The 17,578-nt window shown below is 41.7% G+C and overlaps 1 protein-coding gene across 4 annotated transcripts in view; it reads right to left on the reverse strand.

The window, feature by feature from the left end:
* Nucleotides 1–17,578, reverse strand: part of Sulf1 (sulfatase 1) — a 175,174-nt gene that overhangs the window by 102,729 nt on the left and 54,867 nt on the right. The window lies entirely within an intron of this gene.

The raw sequence follows: 17,578 nt of genomic DNA on the forward strand, positions 1-17,578 counted from the left end.
AAAAAAAAACAAAACACAAAAAACATAGATATAGATATGGATTGAAGCTTGCACTAAAATGTGAAACTAGGGAAAGAGTGGGGAAGGGAGTGATGTGGAGGTGAGAATGATAACAGCATGTACAAATCTTCCAAAATTAAATCCTTAAGCTGGATAGCCAATTCAAAGAAAGAAAACATCAATAAAAATGGCCACTACAGGGCCAGGGATGTAGGTCAGTGGTGTTGTGTCTGCCTGGCAAATGCAAGGTATTGAGTTCAATCCCTGGTACTGAGAGTTAAAAAAAAAAAAAAAAAAAGACTGCAATGTAGCTCAGTAGCCTTTAGGTTCAATCCCCAGTACTACAAAATGTTAAATAAATAAATCAATAAATAAATAAATAAAATTAAAATCAAATAAACCTAAAACCTATGAACAAACAACACAAAAACCAGGCATGGTGATACATTCCTGTAATCCTAGCATGTGGAAGGCTAAGGCAGGAGGATAATGAGTTTGACCAGCCTGGAATACAGAAGAATTAAAGGCTGGCCTAGACTACAAAGTGAGACCTTGTCTCAGAATACAAATACAAAAGCAAATCAAAAAATCTCAAGGCAGGCTGACTGTCTCCCGCCACAAAAAAGGCTCCTTCTGGGCTGTATAATGTTTCAGTTCCAGATGCCCAGTTAAAAGTGTTCTAAAAAGGTAGGGCTTTAGAAAAAATGGAAAAAATCAGTAAAGGAATAGAGAAAGTCAGCACTACTGTCGTCTTTATAGCATTACTGTACAAGGCCTTACATGGCACAGACTTATTTCTAACATGCTGGTCCCAGCATCCCTGCTGTGCTAGGAGGACATTAAGCATTTCTGCTGCTACGGTGTGTGAAATTAATACCAGGAATGGCTTGGCCACAGGGGCAGCCTTCCTGAATGATTCACATTGCTGAGGTACACACGGTGCCCACAACGACAGTGTGGAGAATGCCGAGAGTAGAGTTGAGAATTTTTTCACACCTATGCCAAGAATATTTTTTACCCATTTAATGTAGTCATTTCTTAGAGACCAGAAGCTCTTATTGGCAACATCTTTTAACAAAACTATGCATATTTAATGATCATGTCTGCCCACAGAAACCCATTTCAAAGGACACTAGGCTGAGGTTATTAAGAGGACATGTATGGAACTACTCGAGCTATTGATATCCTGGGAATGGGAGGCAGTGATCAACCAGAGTACTAGCATTCATTTATCAAACCTCTAAGGGTCCCTACTGTGTACCAGGTACCATGATGATTGCTTGGAAGTCCAGGGACTTGCACCAGTGTATGAGCTTATTTCCTTCCTCCTGGAGAGGAGCAGAGTATGGTCTGAAAGGCTGGCTTGAGGTCCTCCCTCTCTCCAAGGCCCGGGTGTGATTACAGATGTGTCCAGTGTAAGTCTAGCTTCCGTTCACGGAGCATAGCACGTGTGCCAGGAACTGTGCATAGACTGCCCCCAAAGCCGAGACAGGAGGGCCATGTCTCCTGTTTTTCAGCTGAAGGAACTGAGTACAGGGTGATTAAACAGCTTTTGCAAGGCTGCACAGCTACTAGGAGGGACTAGCATTTAATTCAGATGGTCAAATGCCCGGATCCTTCTAAGACATACCCAGCTCCCTGAGAAGGTCCCCTTAGGTGGGGCTGGGCTTCTTGGTTGTTACCACTCTGTGTCTTGCAAGCTGACACAGTGGCCTAAACACTGGAAAATATATCTGTACACCGATCTTCTAGAAATAGGGAGATGCTCGGGGGCTCCATGCTCAGCAGTTTTTTTGTTTGTCAACTGGCTATCTTTAAATGCTTTAGGCTTGAGAGTGTGGTTGACAGATTACACCCTGCTGGACCTTCCAACCTGATGAGCCTCGAATACAGGGTGTCCTGCTAACCACAAAGAACAAACTCAAACAGTAGCCTGTCAAGAACAGCTAAGTGTCCTCTGATGCAGAGTAGACTGTCACCTATTTTACACTTCAAATCCAAGTGATACTTAATAATCATAGAGTTATACAAGGTATAAATGAATGAATTTCTATAGCATTTTTAAGGAAAGGGAGCAAGATTCTCTTCTCAGTGCTGTAAACACTGCTTGGGTAAGAACTAGACAACCCTTCCTTAGGAGCTGCCAGCCCCTGGTATTCTCTGGTGGGGCGTGAAAAGCAGCGATGCCATGGGGACTGGGGGCCAAGCTCTGGGAGCCCCCTGTACACAGATACTGCAAAAAAAACAAAAACCGTGATCAGACAGAGAGGATCAAGTTCCACTTCCTGAGTGATGGTGTGCGGTGCATCTGAGCGCCTGTTCTCCCTGGGGCTCAGCGCATTCGCTGCGCCCACCCCCGCCCCCTGTTGGAATCGTCACATTATCTAAGCCAACTTCATGGATTTTACAGTAGTGATACAAGATGAGTGCCTTCCTTCAAGCACTGTAATGCTAGAGGAGCTCTTTACCTTTTTCTGGTCCCTGAGCTACACCTTACTCTTGTAACTACCTCTGGGTGTTTGCAGGGAATCATTTCTCCACCATTGGTAGCCCTTGTACTTCTAGGAATACTTCCCCCCCCACACACTGTGGGGGTGCAGAGTTCAAAGAGCTCTTTTCATTTGCATTCCCACCAGAAAGAGTGATTGTTTCAAAAACTGATAAATGACCAAAAGCAGGTTAGTGAGAGTTACTTCTCAAGCTTTGTTGTTTGAGCTACAAAGGAAGCCACTGCACCGCTGGCCATTGACTTAGAGTTGTGAGGATGTGTTGATGGAGTGGCAGCAGCCACACTACAACATGAGGGCCCAAACCTGCAACTTCCCACAGCAGCCAAAGCCGAGAGATTCAGGGAAGAAAGCAAAACAGGCTCTAGTACAACCCCGGAAACAGTGAGAGCAAACGTTTCAGTCCCTTAATGCCTAAAGCGATCGGGGCTGAGGTTTCCATCTCAACACAAAACATTCTGATATGATGTGAAATTTTAGCTTTAGAAACTCACTTTTGGCCAGGTATGGTGGTGGACACCTATAATCCCAGCATTTCGGAGGAGGCTGAGGCAGGAAGATTCCAAGTTTGAGTGCGGCTTCAGCAATTTATTGAGCTTCTGTCTTAAAAAAGGATTGGGTCATGTAGAGGTACAAGATCCCAACAATGAATGTAACTGTACTGTATCCCTAAAATGTACCAATAAACTCAATTAAAGCTGAAAAAAAAAAAAGGATTGGGGATGAAGCTCAGTGTGAAGGTCCTAAACTCAACCCTCAATCGGGGAAGCGAGAACCTTGCCTTTGTGGTTGAGGCAATCTGTGTGAAGTCTAATGTGAGATTCATTTTCAATCAGCACACTCCTGTATGAATTATTTAAATTTTTTCACTCAAGTATTATTTAATTATGAATGATAACTTTTGTGTTTAGGGCAACTTAAAAATGCAGCTCTTGTTAAATATGCATGACATCAATTGTATCAATGTAACTCACTCATTTCATAAGCTTGAGGAATCTGTAATCTTGCCAAGCTCTCAGATTGTCTCTGGATAGTGCTATCTTATCTCATTTCTCTTAAGTCTCAAAAGAGTGGTGAAATGAAGTCTTATAATTCATTCGTCAAGGAAATGCAGTCCATGACATTTGGAAGATCAAGCTGACTTCACCGAAGTTGAAGTTTGAATTGGTAATAAAGCAGATGGAAGTAACAGAAATGTAATAGCCCTGCCTTACTAGAATGAATGCTTGCTCTTGGGTATTATAAAACTTCAATGCCTGGTAATGTTTCCAGAAATATATTCCTATTTTTTAGAGTTGGTATCTTCAAGCACACTAAGACTCTTCTTTCTAATGGCACATAAATACTTCCCTTAAAGGCTGAGTTACTGCTAGGATGCCCATATACCATTTAGGGTTCTTCATTAAAGAATTTCTCGGGCTGGGGATTTAGCTCAATGGTTCTGGTACCTGCCTCACAAGCGCAAGGACCCAAGTTCAATCCCTGGTACAAAACAACAACAACAGCAACAACAACAACAAACCCCTCAAAGAACGAATTGACTTTAAAGATGTAATATTATATTAAAGATATTTAAACCAAACATTTGAAAATGCTTCCTACATTTTTCAGTTTTCATTTGGCCCCTCCAGATTGCCTATTTAATTAGTAGCTACTTCAAGTAAGCAAACGTCAGGTCTCAGTCATGTACACTGTACCCAGTAAGTACTCAGCCTCCGGTTGAACTTTCATCATGTCGATTTCCAGGAGTCATTAACAGATTTTCCTAAACCACTGCAAGCTTCCTTCTCATACCCCACTCCAGGTCACAGTTTTGTTCATTATCATAACTGCTAAGAATACAACTCCCTTAAGCCCCCCAAAATAGCTGACTTAACAACTGAAACTTGCAAATAATTTCTCCTAGTCTGTTGTTTGCCTTTTAGCTTTGTTTACGGGGTTTAGGGCTTTTCATGACAAACCTTTGATTTTAATATTACAGTAGAGACAGATTGGGGGTTAAAAAAAACCACATTCTTTCCAACTTGTTTGGTTTTGGAACAAATGCCCTGAGGGCTGGGAGAGCTAGATTTTCCCACCTTCCGCAACTCAGTAAGACCCTGGCCCCACTGGGATTATATGTATTGGTGATAGGATTTTCAACAGCTTTTGCATAAAACTGAACATAGAGATGAGTGTATTAGACAGTAAAAACCAAACAAGTGTTCTTAGTCACTTGGCCAAGACTGGTTCTACTCTGTGATTAAAAAAAAAAAAAATTTGTGTATCTAGATTAATCAAATTGCACATCTAAATTTTATTTGCACTCATAATTATTCTAATTAACAAAGAAGCTATGATATCTGCATATCAAACAGAGAATTATTTGCCCTCCTTTCTCTTGGCATTCTTTTTTTTTTTCTTTTCTTACAGAAGAATACATTTAGGGATAAAACCACACATTCTCTACTTTCAGAAGGTAGTGGAAACTTTGCTCCTTTCCACTGAGGAGCAGATTTTTCTGACAGTTATTAAAGCCACTGAAGCATTTGTTGTTTTGGAAAAAGAGGGCTTACTGATCTGTTTTTCACAATGCTAATGAAGCTATTTGTACATATACTGTTGCCCAGGTTTTTTGTTGTTGTCCCCCGCCCCGCTTTGTTTTTGTTTTTTTAAGAAGTAAAGGATGTTTCCTCTGATACTGAAAATTCGTATGCATGGTTGTTTAGAAACCCTTGTTTTAAGAGAGAATGACTTGTTTCCTTGCAAGATCCTCAGACCAAAGGGGGACAAATGAGTGAAGTGAAAGAGAAATTTGTATTTAAAAGTATATGACGCTCTAACGAAAAATAGTACTTTTTTCAGCAGTGATTCTGTTACTACTCTAACTTGTTCCCCTTGGAGTTTCAGCAAAGCCAGAAAGGATCCCATCAAAGCCACAAGTGTGCCTTGGGTCTTGAGCTCTTCAGAGCTGTCTGCTGATGTGGCGGGGATTCAAGTTCCCAAGCTTGGCAGCAGGCAGGCTCCCCCTTCCAGGGGTGGCAATTTATTTAATCAGCTTAGAACTGCCTCTCTTTCCTGTTGTGGTCCTGAGCTGCGGAGCCACCACACAGACAGAAGTAACAGGAAAAGGTCTTCTTGGTAATTATGGAGAAAGACAAAGCAAAAGAAACAGCAGTAATTACAATGTACCTATATTCAAGAAGTGATTCCAGGATAAAAAATACTTAAAATGAAATTAAGATGGAAGGTCCCCATGGAGAGACTTCTCTCAGTCATAATAAAACCGACTTTTAAGTTTCCCTATTAATTACTATAATCATAGTTTAAGGCAGACAAATATATTGGCTAAGAAGGAATTTTGGGGGAGCACAATATGACTTAATTAGATTTCACTCTAAAAGGACCAGATTGTGTGTCTGTGAAGATCCATGACTATGAATGTCTGGCGCTGAACTGATTGATCTCTGGGAAGATGTACAGCCCATTAAACAGTGCATCTGGTAACTGGTGCGATCCATCGCGACCCTCTGGAAACAGTTAGCGATAGTTATTTTGATTGTGATTTCATCAATAAGAAGTTAAGGCAGAACAGGTGTCGCCATGTAATTACAACAAGCAAATTTCAGTTTTCTGGGAACTTATATTTTCTCATTGGTAATAAGGGTCAGTGGTTGTATTTAATTATCTCTAAGGCTCATTTTAGCGATGAATCTCTAAATGGCAGGCTGAGCCTTCCCAGTGATCTATTATGAATAAGATTCTGCACAGACGGTGGCTCCGTCCACCAATAGGGATTCAAACAAATCTGTCAAATACTATGGAGCATGGGCCTAAATATGTCTACTCCTGTTTGCTGGAAACACCCCATGGCTGAGTACGTTTCTGAGCCTGACAGTTACAAATGCTGCACTTGATGTCATAGGAGGGCAAAAGAATCATTGTACTGGAGAATCCAGCACTATTTCTCAGTTCTAGCTTTCTTGGGATAGTTGCTGCTGCAATTATAACTTAATGTATTTGTTTCATCTCTCTGTCTTACCCTGAAGCAGAAAAACGACCCCAGATCACGAAGTGGAGCCATTAATAGAGTGAGAGCAAGTACAGTAGTAGCCAGCCTCCCCCAGATCCCATGAGGATTCTCGGGGTTCACGCCTTTGTGATGCCTCCGCCCACGCACAACATGGCTGACCTGTGTAATAAATGAGATACTGCAGAGAGGTAGGAATGTGACGTTGGAAGCTAAGTCCTGGTAAAGTCCACAGCTGCTCTATATTCTCTTATCTCACCTGCTCTGGTGGGGAAGGAGCCCCAGGGGGAAGTTCACAGAGTAAAGAACTGAGGCCTCGTGCTGACAGCCAGCACGGACTTGCAGGCCATGCGAATGAACCACCCTGGAAGAGGATCCTCCTCCTCCGCCGATCCCTGGGCTGCGGGCCTGGTCAATAGGATGGACCTTGACCTCATCTAACATCCTGAGCTAGAATCATCCAGCCGAGCTGCTCCCAGTTTCCATGTGAGGTGACCAGTGTTTATTGTTGTTTTAAGCCACTTACATTGTAGGGTCATTTTTAATGCAATACCAGATAATGAATACAATAAGCTTCTAAAAAAAGTTGATTTCATGAATAACTGAAGTTATCCTTCAATATTTTTAGTGAGAATTACAGTGCTGACTGTTGATAATTCATGAGAACAGAGAGTAGTAGTGTTCAGCATTATATCAGTGATCATCCAAAGCAATTCCCTAACTGTCTTCCAGAAGTCTCATCTCATTTCTTATATGCAAGCACCTTTCTAGCATCCAGCATAGTGGTTTTATTTTTATTTATTTTTTTCTCATTGAGTATATTGGTACATTTTAGGTATATAGTACAGTTACATTCATCATTGGGATCTTGTACCTTTACATGACAGGTCTTGGTTCTCATTTTTTCCCCTTATCCCTGCCCTCCCTTCACCCCCTAGCATAGTGGTTTTAATAAACTTTGGCTTTGGGGTCTGACAAGCTGGATCTTGAAGTGTGTGGGATCCTGTCATTTACCAGTGGTAAGAACTTGCACAGGGTTATTTTTCTGGCCGTCAACTTCCTGATAAGGAAAATAGGGGTAATAGCACTTACCTCATGGATTTTGTGACGTTTACTTAGGAGAATAGCTGGTACAGTATTATTATTATTTACTAATTTATTTTGTGGGGTTGCGGTTCAAATCTAGAGGGGTTCTACCATTCATCCCCAGCCCTTTTTTTATTTTGACTCAGGGTCTCCCGAAGTTGCCTAGGCTGCCCTCAAACACGTGATGCTCCTACCTCAGCCTCTCCTGTAGTGGTATATTACTGGTATGTACCACTGAGCATGGCTATTTTTATGGCTAATTTATTTTCACAACCTAAACAATTTTTTTCTTGTTAAGCTTATTGGTACATTTAAAGCAAACAATGCAGTTACATTTATCATTGGGATCTTGTACCTTTACATGATATGTCTTGGTTCTCATTTTTTTCCCCATACCCCTGCTTTCCTTTTACCCAACCTACACATTTTGTAGTTTCTTCTTTTCTGTGATCCACAAATTCATGTGCCCTTCCTCTAGTCAACTCCAATTTCACTTCAAAACCTGAAGCAGACAAGGAAGAGCTGTCTGAGATCCCTATCTGTCCCATCTGTTTTCTTCTCTGGCTTTACCAGCTATGGTTATGTCTTATGATTATGTCTTATGTTTTATGGCATCCCCACCATAACTGAATGCCACCCTCTGTCAAGATAGATGGGTATGGGCTCTTTCATCTGAGAGTTGTAAACCTCAAAGTTGGATTTTTAAAAAGCAAAATCTTAGATAACCAAATGTTTCAGTTTTCTGGTCAGAATTGGCAGTATATAACTAAAGAAAACCAAGTCTGATAGAAAAAAAATGAGGATTGTCTCAACTTCAAAATACAATGCTATCTTTGTAAAATTTGCCCTAATGTTTACAGTTTTTCTTTATGAGCGAAGAAATCAGATCCATTCTGTTTCCAAGATCTTCCATTCCCATTCCTGTTGGGGTAGTGGTGGGAGAGTTAGAAACTCACACCTTCACCGTGACTTTTCCTACGTCACCAAATTGCCAAGGTGCCAATCTGGCATGGTTCTGAGTATTAGCATATTTATAAACTGTGCTGATTTATTTGGATTCAGTGCTGAGGGAAATGATAGAGTAGAACAGCAGGTGGTTTCATCAAAATCTCCCTCAAGCTCTGAAGTGCTCATTTTTAAGGTCAGGAGGCAATGTGCTGAAGGTCACTCAGGGGTAAAGGGCAAGAAGTCTGAAAAGGATTAGAGGAAGATAGAGATGCTGGGCATGAAAGAGTTCCTGGGAAAGCAAGAAACTGGCTGGCTATATCACATTTTTATTATTTAATGATAAACAAAAATCTTTATCCTCTCAAAGCTAGGCTTCCTTTAGTTAGAAGTATTGTACTGGGGAAGGGGTGAAGGCAGTTTTTAATCACTCTTTACCAATTCCCACACTCATTTCTTTCGTCTTTGTTTCCCTGTCTTCACCCAGTAGCACACATAAAATTATGTCATTCAAGTAACATTTTTCATAATGCATTTTTCCTTGCAATTCTAAGTGCACACGTGTGCGTGCGTGTGCACACATACACACACACACACACGTATGCCCACACCAAGTAGGTAGAAACCACACAATGAAAATCTCATTCATTTTTAAGCCTTTAAGTCTGTGTGGATAATGGTTGTTTATTTTTCATTTAATCTATCTATCTACCCTTCTGTCTATCTTTTATTTACTTAGAAACGTGTGGAGAAAGATATCCTGTGGAGACACCTGCAATTCTGGCTTTTGCATAACTGGTATTTTAAGTAAACCGAAGCCTTATGCCTGCTCAGTCCCTAAGCTGCCTAGGAATCCCCCTGCCCCCCAGCCTGTGTCTTTGAGCATTTGGAATGAAGTTTTCGTCCTCTCTGCTGAGTCTTTGTGCTTTCTGACCTCCAGTTCTTTTCTCTTGAATCCACTGGTCATCTGCCTTGTCTTTTCATTTGCCCCCAGTGACACAGCAATTGCAAGGGTCTGCATTAGTTTGGTCTCTACTATACGGCTTTCTGTGGCACCATTTCCTAGCTTGAGTTTCATTTTCTTATTACTTTTTTTGCAACTTTTCTGTTTATAGACAATTTACAGACTGATAATATGACTGCAGACAGCTAAAATGAAGCTTGAAATGCACACTGCTTTTGCATTTGTAGTATGTGTCCAGAGACTGCTCGCTTGTGACCTGTTTGTGATATCACCCTGGGCAGAGCCATCTGCAAACCTGCAAGGGACATGAAGCTCATCAATGCCAAACAGGCATTGTTCACACTGATGTTTTACAATTTGCATTTCTTGAGGGTTGAAGTACTTTTGGAGTAGTTTTCTCTTTCAGACACTTATAGGAGGCTGTTATTAATTTATTTATTTTTGCTATCTTTCTCGTGAAGCTAATCTGGTCATGTGAATGAAATGTAAGTAGCTTCTCTTTAGGCTGCCAGAGATCAAGTTTTTGAAATGGAAGAATTTTTAAAGTTAACTAATAAATTTTAATAGACTAACAAAACAAAGGACAGGTTGATCTTTGGAAGCAAAAGTCCATTTTTTTCTTTTGAGGAGGGAGTCTCATTATGTTGCCCAGATTGGCCTGAAAGTCTCCATCCTCCTGCCTCAGCTTAGAGCTGTGTGCCACTATGCCTGGCTCAAAGTCCATAAACTTCAATTCTCCTCTGTATCAAAACTCAGCCACTGGCTTAGGAGGAAGTGCCTTGCCTTTAGAGGAGGCTGAAGAGGCACTTTCTCCCTGAGAGTTATTTGCTCTCCTGAACACTGGAGGAAAAGGATTTTGTTGCACTCAAAGCACCAGCTGACAGGAATGTTGTTGTTGATGCACTTCCACTGTCCCAAGCATCCCTAGGCTGCTGGGAGCTGGCAGGAGCCAGACATTTGGTTATATAGCAATTTGTACTTCCAAGCTTTTCAGTTCTAGGGAACATCGCACAAATTTTGTATTAACTTCTAATCACTTTTCTGAGGCGTGTTATATTTTAACAAGCAATAGACTTAGGATTATTCTGCACTAGAGAGCTTCAGGAAATTTGTACCGAGTGCTAAAAATTCTTCATCCAACCTCATCCTCCCCTAAAGGCGCAGCCTCACCAGACAGTCCCACACTGGCTGTCCCCTGCAGTGACAGCTTTGGCTCACACTGTGGCAGGATTACGGCTACCTCAGAATGTACGCTCCTTGAGAACAGAGGTCCGGGCCCATTCCTGTGCCAGTGTCCCGAGCAGTGTCCTGCATGCATAAAACACACATGGGTGTCTACTGGATGCATGAGTGACAGCTGCGGTGTCAAGTGACTGCCACAGGATCCGCTTTGCGTGATGCCAGCGACCTCAGAAGTTTATTACAGTTTTTATACTGTTACTGTTTATAGTCAAGTACAGAAGCAAGATGCTCATTCGTTACATTGTTTTACTTAATGTCCTTTCCTTATTTGAGTATTTCCTGCTCCGCACCAGTTTTCCTAGAAAAGTGAAAGGAAGGAGTTTCTTTGAGTTTACTGATTTTTCAAATAAGTCACCCGCTTTCATCCTGGCCTCTGCTCACCACAGGCAAAGGTGTAATTTATAAACACAAAGAGGAAAATTACTCCAGGGAAATTCTACCTAAAAGGAAACAGAATTCACTGCCACCATGAAAGCTAAATTATAGAACTTGGGTCCACTGATCACTTTTGGAGTGTCTGGTGGTCTCACACTGGTTCAGAACCTTCCCAGGGTGCTGTTCCTGATTTTCAGGAAAAAATATTTAAAAAAATATTTCTCTGGCATCAAGAATGGAATATGGCGGGGGCTTTAGCTTTGTGGCACCGTGCCTGCCTTGCAAGTGCAAGGCCCTGAGTTCAATCCCCAGTACCGCAAAGAAAAAAAAAAAAAAAAAAAAAAAAAAGAATGGAATATGGCACAACTATGGAAAAATAAAAATTCAATCATCTCCTGTAAGCTGTCCCTGGATAAATACCATGAACTATGTTTGTAGGTAGAAGTCTGCATAGATATCACTGAATTAAGTAAACTTCCAAGGATCTTTGGTCAGAGCAAGGAGAAGCTGCCAAGCCATTAAAGGGTAATAAAGCCACTATTGTACATTTAAAACGCTATCTATCCACCCGCCTTCAGGGAGTTCAGCTTTTTCCTAGGGATGATACTTGGTTTACTGTTGCCATGAAATAGCCTAGACCATCCATGTTTAAATTGGATTTCTCCTTCCATACTGTTGTTTGGCATCTTTCTAAGTATTTTCTTGTGTTATTTCACTGCAAAATAAGAAGAGTAAGTTATTGGGCATCTTGATACTTTCTGGTTAAGAAAGGGGAAAGAATCTCATTTTGGCAAACTGTTACTCAATGCAGTGATTTACCTGGTTTGTGTGTTACTACACTGTCTGACTGTAACTCTAGAAAACTCAATGCAAAGTGGGATGGAGCCACTGAACTACTGTCATGCCTACCTCTTCAAATCTGCCAGCCTTCCTCCTTTCTCTTCTCCTTCTGTTGTTCTCTCCCTCTTCTTTCCTCCTCAAGTCTGTCAGCTTCCTTATTTCTCATCTTATAAAAAAAGTTGACCCTTGTTATCAGATTACATAGCTATTTCCATAGTTATCGGCAAAGCCCCGGATGCTGCCCCTCAATGTGAAGTTATTTAACTCCTGCCCCTGTTTCTCCCGCCAGGATTTTGCAGGTCTAAACTCTCGGAGAGTTGGAAGTGGGTGTGAGATCTGTTTGCAGCACTCCCTTTTCCCCCGGCGACTCCCTGGGTCAGTCCTTCCCGCTTCAGTCCTGGGAACTCTCCCTTTCTGTTCCTCTCAACTCTGTGAATCCTTTTCTCCGGGCCTCACTCTCAGCAGCCATTCTTGGGCGCGGCAGACCTCGTCAGTTTTTTAATCTAACTGGGGCCACTAGCCCTCTCTCTCCTGATGTCTTCAGTTCCCTCTTTATCGGACAGAATTTAGTTAGGTGTTATATCGGACCTTTGCAAACCTGCTCAGCTCCTTTTCTTCTCTGTCTCTTGGCTACTTTTATTTGGTTCCCCCCAAACCGGAGTTAAGTCCAACTTCCTGCCTGGTCTGTATCTATACCTGTGCACTTCTGCGTGCCTGGAGAAAACCAAAAAATTGTCAACAGTTTCCGGTATATTCAGTGCCGTGAACCCGAAGGAGCCCTTGATGCTGCAATCGGACTTTATTTCCCCGACCCAGTCACTCTTCTGCTCTCTCGGGTGTCCATTTCGTTAGACCTTTTCCCTCCCACATTCTTCCCTGACCCCTGATCGTGACTTTGCTTCACGTCACTGAGGAAACAGAAGAACTGGAGGAGAACTTCCACAGCCCCAGAGCCCCTGGTCTGCTGACCTCCTGGCTTCTGCTCTATCCTCTCATCTACTCAGAGATGAATTACCCCGTTCTCTCTCTGAGGCTGATTCTTCCGCCATGTACAAGATCCCACCTCTCTTACCTGTTCAAGTCCATCTTTCCAACAATGCTCACCTCTTTTGCCCAGGACTGTTTTTCCTCAAAGTGATATTACTTCGACTATCATATAAACGTGTTAATACTTCTCTTATCATTTTAAAACACTCTTAACTCTGCCACCACATCTCTTTGGTCTACTGGCAGCAGCGTCCTTCACAGAGTTGCCATGTGTGTTTTAGTTTTCCTTCTCTTATTTTATCTTATGCTTACTATCGTCAGACTTTCTCTTCCCTGACTTCACCAACTGTGCTCTTGAAACATGTCACCCATGACCTTCAAGTAGATAAATCCAACAGTCATTCCTCAACCTTCATCATGCCTGATCTGCCAGACACTTAATCACTGTGATCTTGAAACACTGGCTTCCTTCAGCTCCCAGGGAGCCAGGAACTCTTCTGCCCTCCTGTCTTCCTCCTACCTCACTGGAGCTCTTTCAGGTTATCGTCTGCTTATTTCTCTTCTTTTCTTTAATTTCTGAGTGCTGCAGTGTTCCAGGGGTTGGAATTTAGTTCTTTTCTCTGTCTATACTCACATCCTGGATATCGTGTAATGACTTCCAAATGCAACCTCTCTGTCCAGATCCAGACTCATAAATCTAACTCTGTAATTAATGACATTTCCATTTGGAGGTCTAAGAGGTATTTCAAACTAAATTTCCAAAATTGTGGACTCCTCACCTCTCTTTTTCCTTCCCAAACCTCTCTGTCATTCTCTTTCCTTTCCTTTCCTTTTTCTCTCCCTCCCTTCTTTCTGTTTTTCACATACTCCATCCAGTTGATGAGGCTCAAAACTAGCTAGCATCTGTCTACTTCTGCTGCTTACACTTCTACCACCAAACCCAGGGCACTTGTGTTTTCTCAGGAGCCTCGTAATAAGTCTCTTCTTTTTATCTTTGTCCATCTACCTTCTACCCCCAGCATGACAGAAAGAACATTTTGAAGTGTAAATTACAATGCTCTATTCCTTTGTATAAAATCCTGTAATGACTTCATTCTCATCCAGAGAAATAACAAAATATTTCCTATGGCCTGCAAGTCATGTGCTAGCTGACTCCATTTGTGATCCAGTGATCTGCTGTGTGTCCTCTGCTGTGCAGGTCACTTCCACCTCAAGGCTTTTGCTCTAGCTCTTCAGTCTGAGACATTCTTTTTCAAGGGACCTGGCTGCTATTTCCTCTTTTAAGTCTTTGTCCAAATCTTATTATCTCAGAGTCCTTCCTGGTAATTCCTCTTTAACACCGCAACCTACCCTAATCTCTAATTTTCCTCCATTTTAATTGAATAGTACTTACTATGCCCTAATAGGTTAGTTAGATGTATCTGATCTACATATTATGATTAGTTTTATTGTCTGTCTTCTGCTACTGGAATGTAAGATTCATAAAGTTCTGGAGCTCTGAATGTTTTGCTCACCGATATATCCCACATTCCTAGCTTGGCTGGCTACTATAAATGTCCCCTAAAGGCCCATATGCCAAAAGCTTGGCCTAAACCTGTGACACTCTTGGAAGGGTAGGAGGTGAAATCTTCAGGAGGTGGGGCACTGGGATGCCCTTAAAGCGACATGGAGACCCTGGCCCTTTCCTCTTTCTTTCTCTTTCTCTTCCTGGTTGCCATGAGGTGACAGGCTCATGCATCTGCCCCTGATGCATCTGCATCTGCTCATGCATCTGACATCTGCCCCTCCCATGATGTATTGTGTCACCCAAAGTACCAGGGCCAGCTTACTGAAACCTCTGAAATTAGCCCAAATAAGCCTTTTCTTTTCCTTTTATGTTTAGGCAGGATCTCAGTGTAGTCCAAACTGACCCCACACTCACAGTGAAGCGTAGGCTGGTTGCCTTAACCTCCTGCCTGCTGGGATTCAGGACATGCACCAGCAGCCTAAGCTCAAACCTTTTCCTTCGCTGCACTTCTCTCTCAGGCCTTCCGTCACAGTAACAAAAGACTAACAAACATGGCATACCGTAGTGCTCAATAAATATCTGTTGAATTGATGACTGCATAAGGGAAGGAAGAAGCAAAGAAAAAAATGAGTTAAATAGGTCTCTCTGAGCTATTTACTTGAAAGCACTTTTGCTGAGACTTCAAAAGGAACCTTTTTCCCCAAAGCGCTTTGCCTGACACCAGAACCTCCATTACTAAGACTCTCTGGTTTCCCAATTAGAACAGATTCCAAGTGGCTGAGAAATTCTTCCCCATATTGTCCTGGAACAAGGTGTTACCAGGCCTCTGCATCGACTAAAGATTATTATACACACTCTGGGGATGTTATAATAAGAGCTTTTTGAAAGATGGAAGGAGGTGAGTGGCCTCATTTTAGGGTCTGATATAAAATGAGAACTCCATGCAAGTTCATCCAAAAGCCAGGCCAAGTTTTGTGTGAGCCTGGCTGCCGCCACAAAGCAAACCCAAGCTGATAAGTCACTTCAAATGGAAACTATGCAAAATTCAGTGGCTTCATGTGGTTTCAACCCCAAACCAGGTGGAACCTGAGGCTTTGGCAAAAGTTTCCTTTAAATTCTTAAGTGGGGAATGTAACCAAGGGGGACATGCTGGAAAAAAAACAAAGTGAAATACAACCCTTACTTTTTAAACAGTTTTTGGAACCACAAACTTAAATCATTGCAGTTTAAACGTCATTTCTCTTAGGGTTGAAACAAGTACAATGATTGCTTTGAAAAATTTCCCACAATACTGCACCGGTTTTGTTATCCTATATTAGAATCTCAGGGGTGCTTAATACGCACGTGGAGATCAAATTATTATTTCCACCTGGTAGGTTGTGTAATCAGAGAACAAAGATGAAAAGGTGATTTGCCGAAGGTCAACCAGAAGAATGAACCGACAGAGCTGACAACTCATTCACAGCAGACTTCCTTGTCCTAAAAGACTGCTGCTTTTCATTGAAAGAAAACAGAAATATAGCTAAAAAGGAGCAAAAAAGAATTTTAAGAATGCTGTGGATTAAATGACTATTAAAAAACTGTGTTACTGATAATAACAATGTTGTCTGAACTCTCAGTCACCCTGGAATAGGTAGTTAAGTGATGTGTGTGTGTGCGCGCGCGCGCGTGTGTGTGTGTGTGTGTGTGTGTGTATGGAATACCTCTGAATTTGAGGAAATCTTTAAGTAATAAAAGATACCCTGACTATAAGAGATTTGCCCATTTTCCATTTTCATAACACACTTTCACAAACACTACATTCTTCCAGATACTTAGACGAAACCTCTTAGTCAGATGTGATATTAAGGTTTTAGAAGGCAGGTATGGAGGTACACACTTGTAATCCCACAAATCTGGGGGACCGAGGCAGGAAGACCGCATGCTTGAGCCCAGCCTGGGCAATGTAGCAAGAGCCTGTCTCAAAATAAAAAAATGGAAAAGGGCTAAGGACACAGCTCAGTGCAAATGCCCTGAGTTCAATTCTCAGTACTGAAAAAAACAACAACAAAAAAATTTCTTTTACAGAGGGAAAGCTTGGGCCAGGGATTTAACTCAGTGGTGCTGCTGCCTGCCTCATAAGCGCAAGGTCCTGAGTTCAATCCCTGGTAAAATTAAAAAAATAAATAAATAAATAAAGAGAAACCTTTAACATGAAAATGCCGGACTTCTTTCCTTCCCAACCTCTTCCATTTATAGCAGTCTGGCTATAATTCTTCTTTTTGTAAATTGACTTTTTGATCATAGGAAAATAGCCAGATAGATTTTCAAAAGGCCAATTCAATTTAAATGAAAAGCCACCACAGTCCTTCAGAGGACTAAAGTAAATGACTCCATGGTCTGGAAGTTTATAATCCTGTTATACGCGTAGAGGCGGAGATCCCTAAAGCTGGATGCCACATTTGCCAATCTTACAGGGTAAATGTTAAAACCAGCCCTTACTCCATTTTACTTGTCATTCCTGTCCTATAGTAACTGCAATCATGTAATCTTTGCTTTTGTTTCAATTTTACAGCTGTAAAGAATGTATGCAAGCTTTGCATAGAAGCATTTCCACACTTGAACTGATCTCTAGGTTATTCAGTTATTTAATATATTTCTCTGTTGCTTAAAAAGGCACGTTGTGAGAGACTGCTTGGGCCTGCACAAGATGGCTGCCCTCAACCTTAGCCTTTGCCTCGGTGGAAAAATCCCACTAGACTACGTACGTGACTTTTGGCAGGTCTAGCCCCTGGGCAAACAGGAAATCTTACAGAAAAAATAGCCCTTTGTGCTAACCACAGGGTCACGGGATCTGGAGCAGGAAGCAGGTGGTATTTCCCTGTCCTACTTGCCCCTAGGGATTGTGAAGTTAAAGATTGCATAGGGTTAATTGTTGATGTACGCCTTCCCACTTACCCCTCCCCACATTTGGTAAAATACTGATTGCTGTATGCTGATAAATGCTTTGTCCCTTTATGGTTAAATGCTTGAGTGACTCATGTGATTGGTAGAAGATTTGCTTGAACTGTCCAATAAGCTTGCTGAACCTTCCCCCTGGGATAACAGTATATAATCGTTTTGCTGAGCCAATAAAG

The sequence above is a fragment of the Fukomys damarensis genome, unplaced genomic scaffold, assembly GCF_012274545.1.
Source record: "Fukomys damarensis isolate Sample0158 unplaced genomic scaffold, DMR_v1.0_HiC HiC_scaffold_5, whole genome shotgun sequence".
Classification (NCBI taxonomy): Eukaryota; Metazoa; Chordata; class Mammalia; order Rodentia; family Bathyergidae; genus Fukomys; species Fukomys damarensis.